Source organism: Xiphophorus couchianus, chromosome 21 (genome assembly GCF_001444195.1).
Source record: "Xiphophorus couchianus chromosome 21, X_couchianus-1.0, whole genome shotgun sequence".
NCBI lineage: Eukaryota > Metazoa > Chordata > Actinopteri > Cyprinodontiformes > Poeciliidae > Xiphophorus > Xiphophorus couchianus.
This window is the reverse complement of record NC_040248.1, coordinates 19,414,744-19,434,763: the sequence shown is the minus strand read 5'-3', so window position 1 is coordinate 19,434,763 and position 20,020 is coordinate 19,414,744.

Below are 20,020 nucleotides of genomic sequence, written 5' to 3'. Positions count from 1 at the left end.
AATTAGTATAAGATAGTATAATGACATTTTTCCCATGTTATAAGTGAAATAATCTGCCTGTAGATCTATACATTTTTCATCAATATTAAGGAATTATTGACTGAAAACAAATTCATTTGTCTTACTAAAAACGTTACTTGTAAGTTATTTTTATCTTATGTCAAGTATACAAAAAAAATTTAACTAGAAACTAGACCAAAAATACTTTGTAAGAGTTTTTTTTTTTTTTTTTGGCAGGGTAATGAAAAAAATATCTTGAAAGAAAATCTGTTAGAGGACGCAAAATCCTTAACACCGATGCAGTGGTTCACCTTTCAGCCGAACAACAACCCCAAACATTCAGCCAGAGCTACAGCACAATGTTTACATCAAAGCATATTCATGTGTTAGAATGGCCAATTAAATCTCGCAGAAGCCATCTGTCAGATTCGACAAAGCTAAAATCGGTTTGGAAAACAGAACTGGCAAAAATCTCAATCTCCAGACGGGTAAAACTGGTGGAGACATTCCCCACAGAACACTAGCAGCTGCTTTTGAACCGGACACAAAAAAAAAATGCGATGATGTGAAATTTCTCTGCTCAAGACCAAAAGATCATTGTGTGAAAATGACCGTTTAAAAAAAAAAACTCCTGATGTTTTTAAATCTCATTTGGTCTGGGTTTCAAAAAGCCAAACATTAGCTTCAAAACACAGCATCGATTTATGTTTTGGTCGACGCAGAATCCGTATATCCGCCGTAAGGAATGCATGGAAGGTGAATACAGTAAAAAATTCATATGAGGCGACAGGTTCTGGATATGTAGCAGGGCTCTGCGGCAGTCTCTCCTCAGAAGTCTGCATGGAAGTGAGCGGCAGACTCATATAATGAAGAAGAGCGCGTGCTGAGATGCATACATGAATGAGAATCTCCCCCTCGCCGACCGTACATAATCAGCTAGCCATGTTCTCAGATTGTTTTCATCTGAGCCCTGGCTGGATTCAAAGTGTCCCTGTTAAATCCATGGAATTCACCTGGGATGAAGGGGTGTGTGTGTGTGTGTGTGTGTGTGTGTATCGGCGTGTGTCCGCAAGTGTGTGTGTGTGTGTGGAAAGAATGCAGGCCACATTACCTGCACTGCTATTTTTCTGGCAGGCAGCGTGAGATTTGGTTAAGCCCGCCTGTGTCTCCTCGCTCGGCTTGCCCTGGGGTCGTGTCAGACGGACGGGTCGAGTGGCTACGTAAAGCTGTTCTGCAGATCCGGAGCTTAGAGGGGAAGGAGCCGGTCATGAAGTGGCCCTGTCTCCCACGGCGACACGTCTGCAAGCGGCATTAGCTCGGAATATGTATCGCCATCGCCGCTGCTTTTTGGGGTGTTTTCACACCTGACTGTCTGGTACACTTGGTTTGATTGGGGAGCAAAATTGCCACATTTGTTGTGTCTTAAGCGTTCGCGGTTCGCTTTTACACGACTGTGTTAAACGAACCATACCCTTCGAAAAACTTGATCACCTCCTCACCTGTGCACCAAGAACTACTGAAGGAAACGACACAGAAACCTCTACAGAAGACTATCACCATTTCCACTGACCATATAAATATTCAATTGCAATTCAGAAAATAAACTTGCTCAGTGGAAACACGGCAGTTTTCCAGTTTTCGATGAGACATTTCTGCTCCAGAACGAGGTGGTTTTTCAGCCGTATCAAAATTAACATATTTTGCAAAACTGCAATGGAAACTCGTTTTTTGCATCACGAGAGTCATGTGATAAACAACCAGACGTTGCTACTGGCGGAAAAGAAGAAGAAGAGGACAGGAAGTAAAGTGACAATGCCGTAGCATGTTTTTAACGACTGTTAACAAAAATGGAATGGCATCAGATTGTAGCTTTTGTAGGATTTCTCTTTTCCCCCCGGCTAAAGACCATGAGCCATTTCTCTTGTGTGTTTGTTTTGGTTCTATTTACCCAAAATGCCCTGCGCTGTAGTCCACTTCCTGGTTTTGGAGGAGTCTCCGGTCCGCTTGCCATTCAGACTTCCCCAGAATTCCCTTCAATTGTACCGTGGATCAGAGTTAGAAACAGACCTCGATTGCGCGTTCACACACCTCCCCAAATGAAGCAGACTTTCTAGACAAACCCGCCAGAGTTTGATTAAAGCGGACTAAACAAGGATGGTGTGAATTCACCCTTAATCCAAACCCCAACCCAAGAGCTTCCTGCACCGAACGCGCAATATGAATAAAGATTTACTGCCGGCGCACATGCCTCCGCCCGTTTCCACGCTTCCTCCTCCGCCCCCACCCGCCGTGCGAGCTGACAGGGCTGTTCATTCCACTCGGGATGATGATGAAGATGTCATAAATTTTATTGGCAGCTGCCAATGTCGATGCAGCATTATGGAATGAACCAGTGTTTCACACAGTATCTTAATCTAATTCTCGAGGCTCCTTGCTTCCTGGGCAGCCAGGATGCTGCAGGGTCGGCCAAAGTCGAGGAAACAAAGTAAATAAAGCAGACAGGATGCCCTTCTGCAGCTCGGGGTGGAAAACGCATCCAGCGAGGACCAGATACGAATTGCGAAAGGATATCGGCTACAAATGCTGATAGATACTGTGCTTCCCGAGCCCCGGTATCTGCTTTGTGTGATGGAGCACATCCTATTATTCCAGTATTAAGCAGTCACCTATCAAGCTGGGAGCGCTGCATGCGGATGTTTAGAGGAAACAGCGCGTCATCGTGAAACGCTTACAAAGGACTCAAACATGGCTTTAACCACTGAATTTTATTGCCCCTGTTGGGACTGCGCTGTGCATCAATCCTATGCAAATTGTCTCCCACTCCTCTTTGAAAGCAAACCCCAAAAACACTTCCCACCTCAAACACACACACACACACACACACACACACACGCCCCACACTCAGAAACAGCAGTACTTTATCCCTGCATCCTTTCACATGACATCATTAGTGAAACTCAATTGTCTGACAGGTAAAAGGCTGTCTTTTTTTCCCCCTCACTCTCTTTGTTTAAGTTCTTTTGCTGCAAAACAGAACTGTCGTGCTTTTTTTTTTTACTACAAAGCTTAAATCAATTAAAACAGGAATGTCTAAACTCTGCAACATCACCATTTTGTTTTCTGTTTTTTTTTTTTTTTTTTACATTACTAATTGGCTTTTATTTATAGAAAGCTTAGCGTTCTGTAAAATGTAAGGAGGCTGACACGTGGAACTGCTGGTATTCAAAAGGCATGATTTTTTTTAAAAAAAGAAGTTTTTTCTCATTACAAGGACAAACTTTAATGTATGTTATTATGCGATGGAGCGACAAAGTAGTACATAACTGTGTTGCAAGAGGTAAACAGCACCACAATTAAAAGCCTGAAAAGCAAGGCCTGCATTTGTCCTCAGCTATGTCTTACTGAGGTGAAGTTTTGTAGTGCTGGTCCTGCATTACACATGTTGAGTAGGTCAAAGGTTTAGCATTGGTCTCTTATGGTAAAAACACTTTCTCCCTCATGCTCAGTATCCTACGTTTGTTGTGGCACAACCCAGAGCTTGATTGAACATCTGCTTTTTCCCTCCATATTCCATAAAGGCCAGATGTGTGATTAAAGACCAAGATTCATGGGATCCGTTTTGGCAAGACATACAATTTCCTCAGACACCCCACCACGCCCCCCAAAAAACCCTTTATTTATTCTCTTTCCAATTATGCATGTAGCTGGGCTAAATTCAAAGGCATGCCACACTTTGCAGATTTTTTCGGGAAGAGAGAAAAATATATGGTTGTAGTTATAATTTTTTTCTGTCCAATTCAAAAGCACGCCACACTTTTCAGATTTTCTCAGGAAAAAGCACAAAACCAATGTTTTTTTCTTCTCAAAATCACACCACACTTTTCAGATAAAAAAACCAACTGAAAACCAAATTGTTTTGCCTTCACAATTATTCAAAACTTTTCAGATTTTCTCAGAGAAAAAACAACAACTTAAAAACAACCCATTCTTCTTTCTCTTCCCAATAAAGCATTACTTTCCATTCGATTGCCACGATAAATACCAATAAAATTCATTAAAATTTGTGGCTGTTAAGTGACATGTGAAAACTTCAATTACGTTTCTAGGGCCTGTTTGTTAAGATGCGTATCATTTTGTATGCAACAGTTTAATTATCTTCTAGCAATTGGGAGGATTTCATTCAAAAGCTAAAACAGGTCCAGATGAGCTGTGAGCTCATGGAGGAATTTCAATTTAGCACCATGTCCAAAATGAGTCCAAGCCCTTGCATCAGATGAGCTCACTAGAGGCTGGTTGTGGGTTTATTGGACGGCTCGCATGCAGGGACACACATACAAACACTCCTACAGACCAAAAATAAATAAATAAAACACCCTGGATGTCTCCTCTCTTTTTAATCTTTACTTAGAGACACCATTGGAGAGCGATGGAGCATCGGGGAGACACCAGAGAGGAAACGGTGTGATCCTCGGCCACCCGGGTTGCATGTTGCTTTCAGAAGCATGGGCCTTAATGAAGACGCCATCTTTGGGACATTTACAGCTCATCTCTGCGGCGTAGGGAAATTCCCCCCGCGCACCACAGCTAATTATTGCTCCATGCCTCTGCGTCCTGAGAGCAGCTCGGGATTCGGTTTTGTTTGCCGAGGGTAAATAGGTATTAATAAGAGACGATGGAGGTGCAATTTTCAATTTTTCACTTAATCACCGGATGCTTTTTACACTTTCTAATCAGCAATTCGGATTTCATGAAATCCTTTTCTTTTATACTTCCCTCAGAGTTGTACAGTTGGCCTGCACCGATCCACTTTTTTCACTTCTGATACAGAAATCTGAGGTTTTTGGGATCGGCCAATACCGATCCGATACAGAAAAGCAATCCTGAACTGACTTAAAATGTTTCCTTTTTTTAAACACAGATATACAGTATATCTACTGAATTACAAATGTATTTGACAACCCTGCACCAGTACAACACATTTAAATACACCAATAGTTTCATAAGCTTGGTCAAACATGTATAAACAACTTTAATTTGTTCAGACAAAAAAAAAGGTTGACTTCCTAAGTAAAAAAAAAAAAAAACAGAAAAACTACAACAAGCTATTCAAACGGTTCAGAAAGCATGATTAGAAATTCTAAATGTAAAATCAATAATAATGCCAAATGTTGCTCAGAGCACAACATATAGATTTAGACTGAATAGATCCACCCAATCTAGAATTTTTTCTAATATTGGAACCGATACACATATTGGTATTGGATCGGTGCATCTCTATTGTTGATTACATAATATGTATTGAAAAAAGGTTTTGGAAGCAATAATTATAGCCTAAGCTGTTTTCTTTCGTATTAACTTCCCTAAATAACCCTAACCCTCTTATATTATAGTAATAGTTTTCCTTCAAATTTGCTTAACACAGCATATCTACTGTGTCTTTATTAGATGCACTTTTGCAAAACAGATTTTCATGCTTGAGTTTCAGATGGATTGGAAACTTTTTCAAGCAGAGACAGACAATTATCAGCTCTGAAAGCTGAGAACACAGCTGCTACATGCAGCTCTTACCAGCTACCAAAAAAAAAAAAAAAATCAAGCAGAAGCTAATTAAAAACTTTCTTTACCAGACAAGAAAGTACTTGAATATTTTCAAGATGTTTGAAAGACATAATGCCATCTTAAATAAGAAAAAAAATATATATATATACAGTATATATCGAGCTAATAATATTGAGGCTTAACCTTGCTCGTTGCTATGCTAAGACCTCCTGTTTTTTTTAGCAAACAAATCAAGACACCTCAATTAATTGGATGGATTTTTCATTCAATTTTTCATTATGTTTGCAAACCACATATTTCATCTTCATATGAATAAAAAAGTAGGATGATGAGCCCAGTGCTTGTATCCTGGGACTGGGGGTGTAGATTTCACAGTATTCTGCTGCATCATAACTGGGGTTATTACTTGTAGCTTGTCCCTGCTTTCTTTCATGGTTCTTCATACATAAAAGGATCAACTGAGCATTTAGAAATGAAATTTCATCGCTCTATGAGTGACCTCAAGTACTCCTTTTTAATTTTTGTCAAGATGGCAAGGTGGTTAAAGCGTTTAGATAGCACGGTCTGAGATTAATAGGAATATTATTGGGCCATTTCTCTGTCAGATGAATTTTATTTGCTTTGGCTGTACAACATTGCTTGGTGCAATATGCCTGGTGTACATGACACGTGGAAATTGTGGCGCTTATTTGTTTTTTGTTGTTGTTGTTTTCCACGCAGTGATCGGGTTACGTATTCAGCGGTGTCGAATGCTTTGTGAGATGCTTTTCCTCTGGATCATGTCCGTTCCTGTAACCACCGAAGCAAAAGCCATGTCAGCAACAGCAGCGAACGTCAAGCAGCTCGTCTCAGTGCAGAGCTGAATATCAGCTTCCGTGTTAATTACCAGGTGTTTTAGGCAGTTTACCAAAAACACAGGTACTGCTCGTTTCTTGTCGTTACAGCTCGTGCCTTACAAGCGTGAAGCTAATTAAAATAAGCAACAGGCAGTCTCTGGATCCAGTTGAAATACGAGTCTTTGGAAAGTAAGAGAAACTTTTAACTGGAGAGAGTGGATGAATGACATTGACTGGTCGTTTTAATATTAGCTACAGCAGAGTACCTGTCTGTCAAACCTTCAAACCGGACTGACATGAAGAGAATTTTCAGAGGTGCAGGTGTTGACATTTTGATTGAGTCACTATTATAGCATTCCGTATGCCTGGATATTCCTGGTTATATATAATATGTTTCAAAGACAGAAGTTATTTTAGAAGCAGATTTTTTAATTTACTGTCTCTTGGATAAACACCCTTTTATCTCTATTGAAGTTGTCGATCTACCAATCCAATGCCAAATAAATACAGAGCATGTATCACCGATACGATACTGACGCTGATACCGATATTGATGCTTTTTATTTACGTTTGACAAATCGTTAGATGTGTTTTTTTGTTTTTCCTTTAAATTAATTTGTTTAGAAATTGGAGAAAGTGTATAGGTGTCTATGAAATACTTTAACAATATCAACAATAATAAAAAAGTGTCATGATTTGCAGTGGAGGAGATGGGGAGGATGAGGACCCAGGTAGGAGTGAAAAAAATTATGATTTTAATGATGAAAAAAGGCAAACCATCCAGGCAGCACAGATGAGTAACGGCAAACAGCTCTGACTCTGGTAGCAACTGGTAATAAATCCAGGCAGCACAGGCGAGCAACAGTTCTCAAACTGGCAGCAACTGGTATGACAATAGAAGGACTAGAAGATGAGACAGATTAGAGAAGGACCCAACGAGGAACAAGAAATACATGTGGGATTAAATACACAGAAGGTAATCAGGGAACAAGACACACCTGAGAACAATCAAGGGGTAGCCAGGACAACATGGAGACTCAAAAAGACACAGGAACCTAAAATAAACACACAGAAAACCCAAACCCGACAAAAAGACAACGTGCAACAAAATCATTTGAGAGCAAATCATTACAAATATTCTTGAGTTGAGAATCTACAACACAAAACTACAATATTGATTTTACCATGCAAGTGCTGACACTGACTTGGTATTGATATTGTTGATATTTTGGACCGATCCACTCACCTTTACTTGAAGGAGTTGATGGGGATAAAATAATTTTGACCTGAATTGAACTGAATTGTGAGGGAAGCTAAAACCTAAACCACCTGCTAAAGTAGTCAATTTGTGTTCACTTATGTAAAAAACTAAAGATTAGTTTGCAGAAATTAGTTTTTACTCTGACTACAAGCATGTTTTTCGTTGCTTTTTAGTCATAAAAAGCCACGTTGCGTTGATCGTGATTGGTTTATAAAAACAATAAAAATGGTAAAACATCCAAAGAGGGTGAATACTTTTTATAAACACTGTATTGTCGCTCTTTGGACAGTTTCTCACAAGATCCTTTGCAACATAAGATCACATTACTGCTGTGGACTTTGCTGCCACTTTTCTTTCTGAATGGTTTTATCAACTTGACATGTTAATTAATACGAGCATCGAGCGCTTCGGCCCAAACCTGACTGGAAACGCACAAAAGCAACGCGTGCCCTTTCACTTATTGCAAATTCAAAATGAAAGGTTAGCCAGAGACCATTTGCGGATCTCAATGAAACATTTATAACTTCTTTCTCTTTTGTTCAGGATGTTTGATTTTCCCTTTTTCTTCTTTCTCCCCTCTACATTTCCCTTGATCTGGTTCCAGTCAGGTTACTTCTGTGTTAACACTCGGCATCGGAGAGGTGGGGAACCCAGCATGTTATATTTGGGTCAGCCCAACACTCTGGCACAGAGGTGTGACATACTCACATTGTGCAAGAAGTGGCTCGCTGCTGCGAGCGCCTCAGCTTGCACTCTGCCACCTTGAATTTCAGTCCATGTCTGAAGTGCGACTCACCCGTATGGAAAATCACTTCCACAGCCCCCCAAACTCCCAAAACTCCTGCTGCCACACTCCTCTTCTTCTACTGCCCAGTTAAGGTGTTGACATTACCAACAGAGTCATCTGTTTAAAGGGGGAGAGGGGCGGGGGCTCCTGAGTCACAGAGTCTGCTCTTTTTCCAGACATATGACAACAGACCAAGAGATTAGCTTCTGGCATTTTCCCTTGTTCCCTCTAAGATCCTGGAAGCTGATCACTGATATATATATATATATATATACTCAAATGATATAAATAATCATTTGAGTTGTATTGTTTTAGGATTTTTATGAAAATACACAATATACAAGTATTTGGAAATCACAGTTTCCATAGTGATTTCTTTGCAAACAACATAGAGTTAATTTCTAAAGGACATATTAAACCTACCATACTTAAATTACTACTAGACACTAGGACTACCAGGATTTTGAGAAATTCCTATCTCTACCAAGAGGGGCCAAATTGGGTATCTTCTTAGAGCTACCGAGAGAGGGCCAAACTGGGTTATTAGCATCCAAATGTGGCCAAACTGACGACTCTGAATGGTCTAATTAGCATCCATATAGATGAGCAGGGGGGAGGAGAGCCAAACTCACTACATCAACTTTCACGCTGATTGTCCTTGGAACAGGATAGTAATGGCCTTATTTACATAACAAAGGCACCTCTTCACACCCTCTCTTGGAGGGCCAAACTGGCCCCTCTCTGGTACCTGGATGAAGATTCCCATTTTGGGAATCTTTGGTAGTCCTAGTGCTAGAAATGTGCGATATCGCATATTTTGGAATCGATGCTAAATAAATAAAGGGCCAGTATACTAATATTTTTAACTTAAGTTTGACATATTATCAAACTTCTGGATTATTTTCTTTTTCTTGGGAGGATTGTGAATTTCTTCTTAATTATTTTCTTCAAACATATGAGATTTTGGCCAGACTTTACAGGTGTCTACGAATTATTATTATTTTTTTTGTAACATATTAACATGAAAAACGGAAACGATAGAAAAACAAAAATAATTCCAAAGTCCAAAAAAGTTATAATTTGAGAGCAAATAGAAAGTAAATCTTTTTGAGGTAGAGTTGTGAGAAATTACAATTTAAAAAAAAGAAAAAAAAGAAAGAAATTTCAAGACAGAGTTTGAAACTTAAGCGTCGATCTTATCACGAAGTATCAATCCAATATTGATCTGGTATCAGTACCAGATCAATTCGCTTTCCTCTGCTACATGTTGATTATACAACACCTATTAATGTTGTGTAATTTGCATTAGTAAAGGAATTTTTTCTTAGTAGAAAGGGCATCAGAACTGGCTCCAGCCCAGGAGCCTACATCCTTTCAAATCCGGCCCTGGACACAAAGCTATAGCCATGGTTACATAACTGATCTTGCCCCTGCTGTTTTGGAAGAACACGCCTACACACACGCCCACGCACACACATACAGTTTCACGTTCAAAAACAAAACAGCAACTGAAAGCAATTAGGGCAAGGGAAATGACAGGGAGCAGGAGGCTGCAGACTGCTGTTTCCATCAGTGCTAGGAGTTTCTGCAACTATAGCAACAGCAGCAGAATAACACTGAGTCAGTGGAGCGTCCTTCAGAGAACAGCTAACCCACTGCGCTCTGTTTATTTACACCGAGATAGATCTGAAACCACGCTGAAAGGAGTGTCTACTAGTTTCTAAAACATTTAGAGACTTCTTAGGAAACTGGTGAAAAAGCAACAGCATCTTTGCAAAACTGCAGATAGGCAAAAACCAGCGTTTGATATTCCAAAGCTTAGATGTAATGCAATCTTAAGTGCTTGTATTAAGGGAATCCTGTTGAAACCAGATATTTATACATAATATGTGAATATCTGGTTCCTTTATATTTTCATCTGTTGGTTAGTTAGAATGAATAAAGTTCATTTTATAATTTTTTTATGCAGTTTTGTGTTGGTTCATCATATAAAATCACTAGATGTAAAATTACATTTCCGACTCCAATGTGGCTAAATTTAAAACCCTAAGCGTAGTATGTATACTTTTGAAAGGTGTTTATGCTGATTTATGTTAGATTTCCTGGCTTTTCCTTTGACTTACCATATCATACACTCATTTTAACATTTTACCAATTAGTGTTTTAGCTGTTTGCTTACTGACTGAAGAAATGCATTCTCAAAATTAAATGAAGAGTCATTTTACCACCTGATTGCTCTTGAAATATTTCCAGAAGTGGTTCTGGAATTGGGTCTATGATGCCAAAGTTCACAAACTGTTGAAAGATATGTGCATTCAGTCTGTAGTCTTTGCGTTTGTGTACTTGATTGGCTATTCAGGACCATTTCTGGAACATTTGCTAACCATCTGAACACCAGTGGACCTTATGGGGACCAAAGCTTCGTCCTAAAATGTTGCTTAGGATTGATTATGTTTAGAGGAATGTTGTGAATTAGATTTTGGTTAAGGTCAGGGTTGTTAATAGATAACCCTGACCTTAGTAATGATTAAGGTAAAGGAAAATGTCTAGGTTAAGCATAAATAGTTACTAACATGAATGGAAGTCAGTGGAAAGTCCTAATATGAGTAAAAATGCGGACGTGTGTGTATATGGTTTTGTTTTTGATACATTGTAACAATTTTTATAGACAATAATACATTGTCAGGACCTAATGCTGAAGAAATGTTGTTTTTGGGTTAAGGATTAGGATTAAAGTATGAATTGAGTTTAGGTTATGCTTAGGGTACGGCTGTACAAATGAATGGAAGTTAATGCAAAGTCATGGTAAAGACAAGAGAAACATAATGTGTGGGTGTGTATGTGTGTGTCTGCACATATCCCTTGGTAATGGACTCTCCCTCTGAGTAACAGGTCCTGCTCCATCTGAGTAACGGATCCAGTCAACACTTGACACATCCTGCCTTACCACCAGCCCCCTCCAGTGTCCGATCTGCTTTCCTCATCCTCTTCCCTTCACTCTCGGCATCTGACTCACAGTACCAGTATCATCTGAGACTTTCGGGATGACTACACAAACACCCACCTCTCTCTTTCTCTCTCTCTCTTACACACACACACACTGTGCTCAGCCTTGCCCGGTGTTGAGTACTTGGCTTAGTCAGCCTCAGAGCAGAGTCCAAATCCTGCCGGGAAAGAGACGGCGGGCAAGCCCCGGCAGAATGCTAATGATCTCATTAACCTCTGGACTCAAGAGGTCGAGAGGGAAAAGTAGCTCCGTCAGACAACCATCACGTCACTCTGAACAATTACTTACTATTTACATTTCGCTTCTACTCCTAATTTTGCAGCACACAGAAAACAGACCTGTGAGGAAGCAATAAAAGCATTAAAGTATGCTCTCTCTCTCTTTTCTTTTTTAATGACATCCAAGCATAATTACACTGATAGTTGGGACTTATTTTGGCACCAAGTATTTATAGTGAAATCTGAGCCAGGCTGCTAACAGATGGGGAGGGTTTGTCCTGACCTGAAAGCTGCTGAACAAATGGGGACATTAAATGAGAGTCAAAAATGATTTACAAACATTAGCGATTTTCCTCACTTGTAATAGAAAAAAAATACAATTTTGGAGTAAAATAGCTGTCCAGGTGCATATAATGTGACACTTTAATGATTTTAGATCAAATGAATTCTCGTCAGCTCCGACTATAAATCTGTGGAAATGACAACATATCAAAACCAGAAAAATATAAATCATTTTCTTAGAAAAAAAAAAGATAACTGTTAAAGAGGTTAAAATGTTAATGTAATAATAACAATGTTCCATTAAGCTATCATTGTATTGGTAGTCATTTAAATGTAATGTGAGTATGTATCTATATACATGCATATCTAAATCTAAATGTATTTATATGTACTTATGTATGTATATGGACAGCAGATATTTATCATTATTGTAGGCTGCTGAGTCTGAGTTTATGAACAGCAAAGGCAAGTTGGCTTCAGCCTTTTCTGATAAATTATTGCTTTGTAAAATAGTGTTTTGGTTTTCTTTTTTTTCTTTGTAATGTAAATTTACCAAAATGAAGTTAGTCTAAATCTGAAATTAGTGATTTTCCAATAATACAGAGAAAAATGTCAACAAGCAATTCAAGTGCAACCTTAGAAAAACAAACATTTTTGAAGAAAGTTTCTTTTAAAAATGTATAAGCAGGTAACATTTTGCCTCTATTAGAAAGCTGCCTGGTTTCTAGAAAGTTTTATAAACCTCTAAGCTGTTGATTACTTACACAAAAAGATGAAACCTCGGAGGCGTTGCGCCACTAAGCATCTTCCTGTGTGGAACAGGCACTAAAAACAAAACATAAAAAGCAGTTCTGTGGTAGTAACTTCTTTGCTACTAATTGTCAATACGATGACAACTTCATAACAAGGTACAGAAAAGATGAATTGGTGAAAGCGGGAAATAGGTCAGTTATGCTAACCTGACTGTTACAACCTTAAGATGTAGATGTGCTGTGGAATTCGGTGTGTTTTGATTCAGTTACAAAATAAATAAAAAAGGTGATCTACACACCAACTCTGACAGATCTTTGGGAGAACAAGCGTTTAAATCAGCTAATCTAATTTAGCAAGTGTTAGATTAGCTGCTAAACCCTTTGCTGTGGCGCACCAAAATAAATTAATAACGCGTACATTTCAAGGTTTCATTTTGTTAACACAATAGTTCCACCGCGGCAGCACGGCTGTAGATGAAAAGTAAAAGAATTGTCTTTTTCCTCCCAGCGTTGTTGCACATGCCTGAGATTTACAGACCTAAACAGTAACATGCAATGTGTCCAAAGGGGCACAAATAAAGTAACTTTGCGCTGATATTCTTCTACCTTTTTCCTTTGCTTTCGACAAAACCTAACCTCAAAAATCCCTGATGTTACAGTGACAGATTTTTTTGTTTTATTACTTTTTTTCCCCAATAAATTAATAGCTTGAATCTTATGACCATGTAACCTGTGAACAGATGTGCAGGACGGATGGATATTGATTCGGACGGCAAGCGGTGCACCCATACAGATTATCCATACGGACATTCTGACACTCTGATCTCAGCTGGTAGCATTCCGCCCCCGCAGCACATCCTGTCTCCACTGTCTCAGGACATTTCCTATGGAGAGGGGGTGACAAAGAAAAGAAGGACCTCTGCGGGATGGTTCTTCATCCACTGCATGTTTTAGTTTAGCGAGAGAGGTCACAGATGTCAGCTGGCCGGATGAACATCTGTCTGGTGTCAGACACTTGAATAACCACGGCCTGAGTTACCGAGGAATCGGTAACTCGGAGGTCAAAGACGAACGCACGAGCTTGGGATGCGAAGACGGAGATAAAACATATTGTACACACGCCGCAGCACAGCAGGAAGAAGAGGAAGTGGTTGGAAGAAGACAGAGCTTGAAGTAAACAACGTTTTGGAGAAGGAAGTCCCAGTAGGAAAGTCTATTTAGAGAAAGGAAGTGTAGCCCAGCTGACTTTGACACCCCAACTCCAACACATTTTCCACATTCCGTATCCGTATGTCAGAGGCGGCACGTCCTCCGACAAGGTGAAAAGCTGGTCCGGGGAAACATCTGCTTTCTTTCGGCTCCGCTAACTTCGGCCTGATTAGAAAAAATTGAGCCACTTTTTGTTAATAAAAGCCTTCAATTTTAGTCATTCTCAAACGCCATATATCAATACGCGAGGCCTTTAACGCGCCGCCACTTTGAAAAGCTCAATTATGTGACGGGGGAGCAAGGGCACGGATAAGTCAGGGCGGACTGAATACGGCGAGGTGAAAATGTCTATTACAGGAGAGCCGCCTCAATGCGGGCTTTATTTCACCTTTCTTCCTTTCCGTCTCGGAGCGTGTCGGCCAGCGGAGTTACATCACTTTTATTTTTTATTTTTTCCCCACATTCGCTTTTCATTTAAGGCTCTTTAGAAATACATCCATATATAGTTACTGTACCAGGGTTCCGTTGAAAAGAAATCTAACATCGTTTCAAAGAAGAAAATGGGAAGTGATGACTCAGCTGCAGATTTGACTTTTTTAATCAAAACACATCCAAACTTCGTAGGAATATCTTGAAAGCGTATCTCTGGCAAACGCAATGATTTATTGCGTCGGCCGTATGAATGCAGTCCGTTCTGTACTGTTGAAGGTATTGTTGTGAAGTATAATATGCAGCTAAATAAAAGATATTTTTACAAAACACAGCTTAGTCCATTATCTCTCCAGAAAAGTCATTTTGAAAAGATTTTGAACAGTTTTGACTGGTTTTAAAGTTGCTAGACATGGTGGCATCACATTACCTAAGACATGAATATGAATTGATAATATCGAAGTTATCAGTGACACAATAAAGAAACACAAAGCAGTCAACAATATATTGTAAGATTTATCCAATCTATAATCCCTAATAAAAATAAATCAACATGTCTCTATTTTTGTTAAGCGAACCAAATAGTGGCAGAATGCGTTTTACTTGTATTTTGGGTGTACTCATTAATGAACTCTATTTGTCTTAAAATTGAAAAGGTTTTATCTATGACTTGCCACTTTCAGCCAAAGGACTTTAGTATAACTAGTGTTGGCATGTTATGCTAATATTAGGCTAATGCCTAATATTAATTCCTAGCAATGCCTAGCATAATTCAAAGCTGATCTAACTTTGAATTAAGTTTTTTAAATTTATTTAATAGGAGACATTGGGTACTCCTATTTACCTAATGTCTTTATCTAAATACTTGAGTCAACTTTTCCTTTTTCTTTCTTTTTTTGCTTGTCAGATTTATTGGTAAATGTATTTTTAGCTAACAATTTCAGGTTTTTTTTAATCACTTTCAGCAATTCAAAATTCTCATTTTAAGTATAGAAAGTTTAAGTAAAGAAAAAAAATTGTAATAAACTGTAAAAAAAAACAACAATTTTTTCAAAAGCACAACTGGTAAATTTGCACACCAAACCTTTCAAATCTGTTGTTTTGAATATTCGACAACACAAGCAATTCACACTTTGCTTCATTTCTTTAATTGCCTGGCCTGGCCATTGTCTTGCTGTGCAAGTTCGCTCGATTAAACTCACGCTTTACTGACTGTCTGGACTTTCTCCCATCTACTTGGATTCCTCTGTCATATTTCCTACCGGGCAAATCAGCTAATGGAGAAGTTGTGAAGGATGACATTGATTTTCTGCGCTGTTTTAGAATTATAGTCAGACTGTAGTTTTAACAATGGCAGCAAGGGAAGTGAACGAAGCCGTTCTGTCCATGTTGGCCATGTTTCCCATTCATATTAATATGGAATTTACATTGACAGCCACCTCATTCGGCTCGGTTCTTCTCTCTTCGCAGTGGGGAATGGTTGTTTACAGCGCGGGCAGTTCCCGGTAAGCTTCATAGAGTAGAACTGCTGCATTTCGCACATTACAACCAAATGTAAGCGATTGGGTAACATTTAAAACCTCAACTGAATCAAGTAAGCAATTGTTTCTCAATGGCTGAGAGTCCAGACCCTCTGAACGAAGCAAAGCGTAGAACAAGGTGCTGATTTTTCCCAAGCTACTAATTCCCTGACCACTTACCAAGAAAATTTTTGAAAACAAATTTTTTTCCCCTACGTGATCCAGTGATCACAAAAACTTTTGGTGAGAAACTAATATGTTTCTTAAAGTTTCTGATAAGCTATGGTGTATACATATCCACTGGGTTTCCATAGATTATTTAAAAAGAAAAGAAGGACACTATATAGATTCATTTTGAGCGTGTCCATTAGCACTCTACATTGGAAAGCATGAGAGTAATGGAGCCGTTTCTATGGTGGTTTTCCACTTCTGTCTCACTTTGTCACGACTCTCTTTCCATTAAACTTAAAGTGTGAGCTGAAGATGTTAATGGCTGAAAGGAAACACTATGCAGGGTCAGAGAAAATATGAACTGCAGTTGTTGGAGACGCTCTGGCCAAGATTTAGACATAGTCAGGATCCTGCACATGCAGATTAGATTAAAAGCAGATTCTCTTTAATGTAAGGAAAATTAACTCACATAAAAATATGGACTAAGTCACTTGGGCCTTATGGTGAACTTTGGGTAACATTTTCATCTCCTCTCTCATCCTCCTAGTGGCACAATACATTTTGGATGTTTCTCCAACTTCCAGTCGTTTTCAATAACTGATCGTAGATGTAGACACGTTTAGGTAGATAGTTATTTATATTAGCTATTTCCAAATCTATGAAGATCAATACACATCTGACTTAACTCAAATCACATTCTCTACTCTTTTCCATTTTTAAACGAAGGCGGAACGGAAGAAAAATGAGCTGATTTTGAGATAAAAAGTTATTTTGTATGAGATTTTCATTCCGACTCATTACATGTACTCAAACTAAAGGTTGCTCTTTTGTCATTTTAGGGAGAGATTATGCTACTTTAATAAGAGATCATGTTTTATGTACCTTAAGTTTAGTCAGCAATCTCATTCCTTTGATTCCTGGATTACTCCTTCAATCACAATTTTTCTTTCCCCTTAAATGTAGTTTTTCTATTGAATTGCAACAAACTTTTTTCTTCCCATTCCCTGAAGGCCGCATTAACTACAATTTCAAAATCTCCGTCTTGTCATTCCATATCCTCTTTGCGCTGCCTCTCTGCCCTCCATCTCTCGGTGATGTGAGATATTGTGTTTCAGGCAAACCATTTCTCATTGTCAGTAATGCACATCGAATCCCACAAGTAGACGAGGCTAAGAGGTTTGATCGCCTGTAATGCCTTTACCTACGCTAAAGGCTTAAGAGAGGAAATCGCATTCAAAGTTTCCCCAGTTCTGCCTCTGGCATCTGGGACTCTGGGTGAAAAACCCGCGCGGTTCAGAAGGCCTCAAATAGGTTTCAGTGCTCCTAATCCATCTTGATCTCATTTACACACAAGTGGCCAGTTTGACTAATATTTTCCTTGTCGTTTTGCCACGACAGAAAAGGAAAGAGCTTAAGGAGGTCCAGTAAGGATCTGGCTTAGGGGGTTTATTTTCAGATTGTGGCTGCGCTCATGTTCCAGCTTCTATCTTCGGTACGATTCGATGGCAAATCTGGAGCGATACTTTTCTTTTCCGTGGTGTAAAAGCGAAGGAATGTGCGGCAGCGACATGTGCAGTCTTTTCCGACGTCCCAGTATCCTTTCCTTTAGTGTGTCCTCAAATGACCGTGTCTGGCTCCTGATGTTGTTTGCATCCAGGGAAAAATAGTTTCTTTCAAATTTGGTAAATGTTTTCAAAACGTAAGCAGCAGGTACAGCTTTTTGCAAATCATAAAATATAAGACACAAAGCAGTTTTCTTTTCGGAACGCTTTATGTGACTTACAACCGATACAACGCGACTGAAAAACAATCTGAAGTCTTTAAGGATGAAAAGTTAAAAATGAAATTTACCTGGCTACATTAGCTTTACACATCCTTACACTAATTAGTTTTTTTTGCAAAAGCAATATTTCGTTTTCTTACATCACTGCCTACAGGTAATACATTTTCCCATGTTGTCCAGAAGTCCTTGGAGCTCCTTCAATGATGCCAGGTGCTTCTTGGTAACGTCTCAGTAGTATTTGAGTGACAAATGTGCGCAAATCTTTGTCCGTATTTTCCTAATGTGGAAAGAACACATTTCCATTAAATAGGAAATATCAGACGAGACGTCAGCGTCTTATTCAGGCGTTGGAACGACAAGCCCCGCATACTTAGGAAGCAACTACATGTGCAGCGTTTTGGGGAAATTGTAGTTGCTGTTTTTGTAGAAGTAATATGTATTCAACATGTTTGAGTGACACGCAACTTTCCGTGAACTGTGCGACGCCGTGAGAGCTCCGCTGGATCCTGCTGCACATTATCCAAAAAAAGAATATCGTCCACCTACCACTTCCTGTCGACTTTCTTCTGCGTTTTCATCAGTCACAACATCCCATCCGGCTGTTGATCACGTGACTTGTGTGATGCAGGAAAAAGTGTTTCGATACGGCTGAAAAACCGCTTCATGCTAGCGCATAAACTTTTTTTGTTGAAAAACGCAAGTTTTATTGAAATCCGCGCGTTTCCAAATTTGTTCCCCTGCATCGTTTCGGTTAGTGGAAACACATCCGTTGTTTCTACCTTTTTGTTCTCCAGTATGTCCCCACTTCATGATGGCTCCCTGCATTTTACTTCATGACATGTCTAATGCGTCAGGAATATTTTCAATACCCTTCTCCTGAACAAGGCGTGAGGCCGCGACACGTCACCGTGGCAGGTTGAGTCTTCGTCTCACGTCTCAGTCGGGTTGTTCAGGTTGTAGGTCAAAATAATAGTGGAAAAAAATAGGAAGGAAAAAACCCCCCCTGCTTTTTTAGTCTTTCAGTGTAAATATAATGATCCTGAATTTTTTTCCCAACTGAACATTCTGCTTCTGTGCATTATTTATTGGGGTAAACTATTCCAATCTGCTTATCTGTACTTGTGGGAGACGTAAACCGATCTTACTTCATGTTCTCCACGCCGAGCTGCCGGCTGCTGTTCAGCGCCTCCACCCTCAACCCGGGGCGCACTAGATGGCACTGTTTTACAGCAGCAACGGCGCGGCGCGGCCGAACCTCCTCCCGTCTCACAATTACGGATTTACAACCCTTTCCACTAATCTAATAAATTAGATTGCGCATTATACAGTTTGTAATTACACAACCACAATAAACACAGTTAACAATGCACATCGGCTCGGATTTCCACAGCTGTTAGTGCATTAGATGGGCAGAGATATGAAACAAGATATCAGATCTGGCAATCAATGTGAAACAAGAAGATGATAAGATCAGTCACTAGTTTTTTTTTTTCTTCCCCCTCCTCTTTAATGGCTCATAATGTCATTAAAGCTGACTGCCATTATTTGCAAATACGTTTAGCTGTTCCACAGAGGACGCCTAATGAAAAGTGCAGCCTTATCATACGTGGAAGCTGGATATTGTACAGCTTTTCGTGCGTCTACCTGGTTCTTCATTACACTCCTTCGCTGTTTATCGAACCCCCCCAGCCTCCTCCACCCTCACCCCATTTTTTTTCTTCTTTTTTTTCCCACCCCCTGTTACTGCTACTCTTTTGTTTGCTGGTGTGTCTGCAACTTTTTCTGTTTATCATTCCTGGATCTCTTTGTGTCTAGGCCTGTGGGCAGGTTTCTGACAGGGGTTGCTCTCGTTGAGCCCTTCCCGAGGCTTCAAAAGCCAAAGAGAGAGACAGGCTCTGTCACATTATGCGGGGCCCTCTCCCCCGCCCACCCGGCCCCACCGGCTTTGATTGAGAGTAGTGATCCAAAACTGATGCAGAGAGGAGCCGGCGCTCACCTCTTGTCAACAGCGCGTGTTCTCCACAGGCAGACAGGCGAGCCACAATGACAATGTTGGATACGCTCTGCGTGCTCTGACATCCCCCCCTCCCCAACCCCCTTCAAACTTTGACACACTTGATATCTCTTTCTGTGTTTTGCGATTGTCTTAAAGGAGCTCTGAGTGGTGCGTACAATTGCAGAGATGTTTGCGAAATGTCAGCGGCGT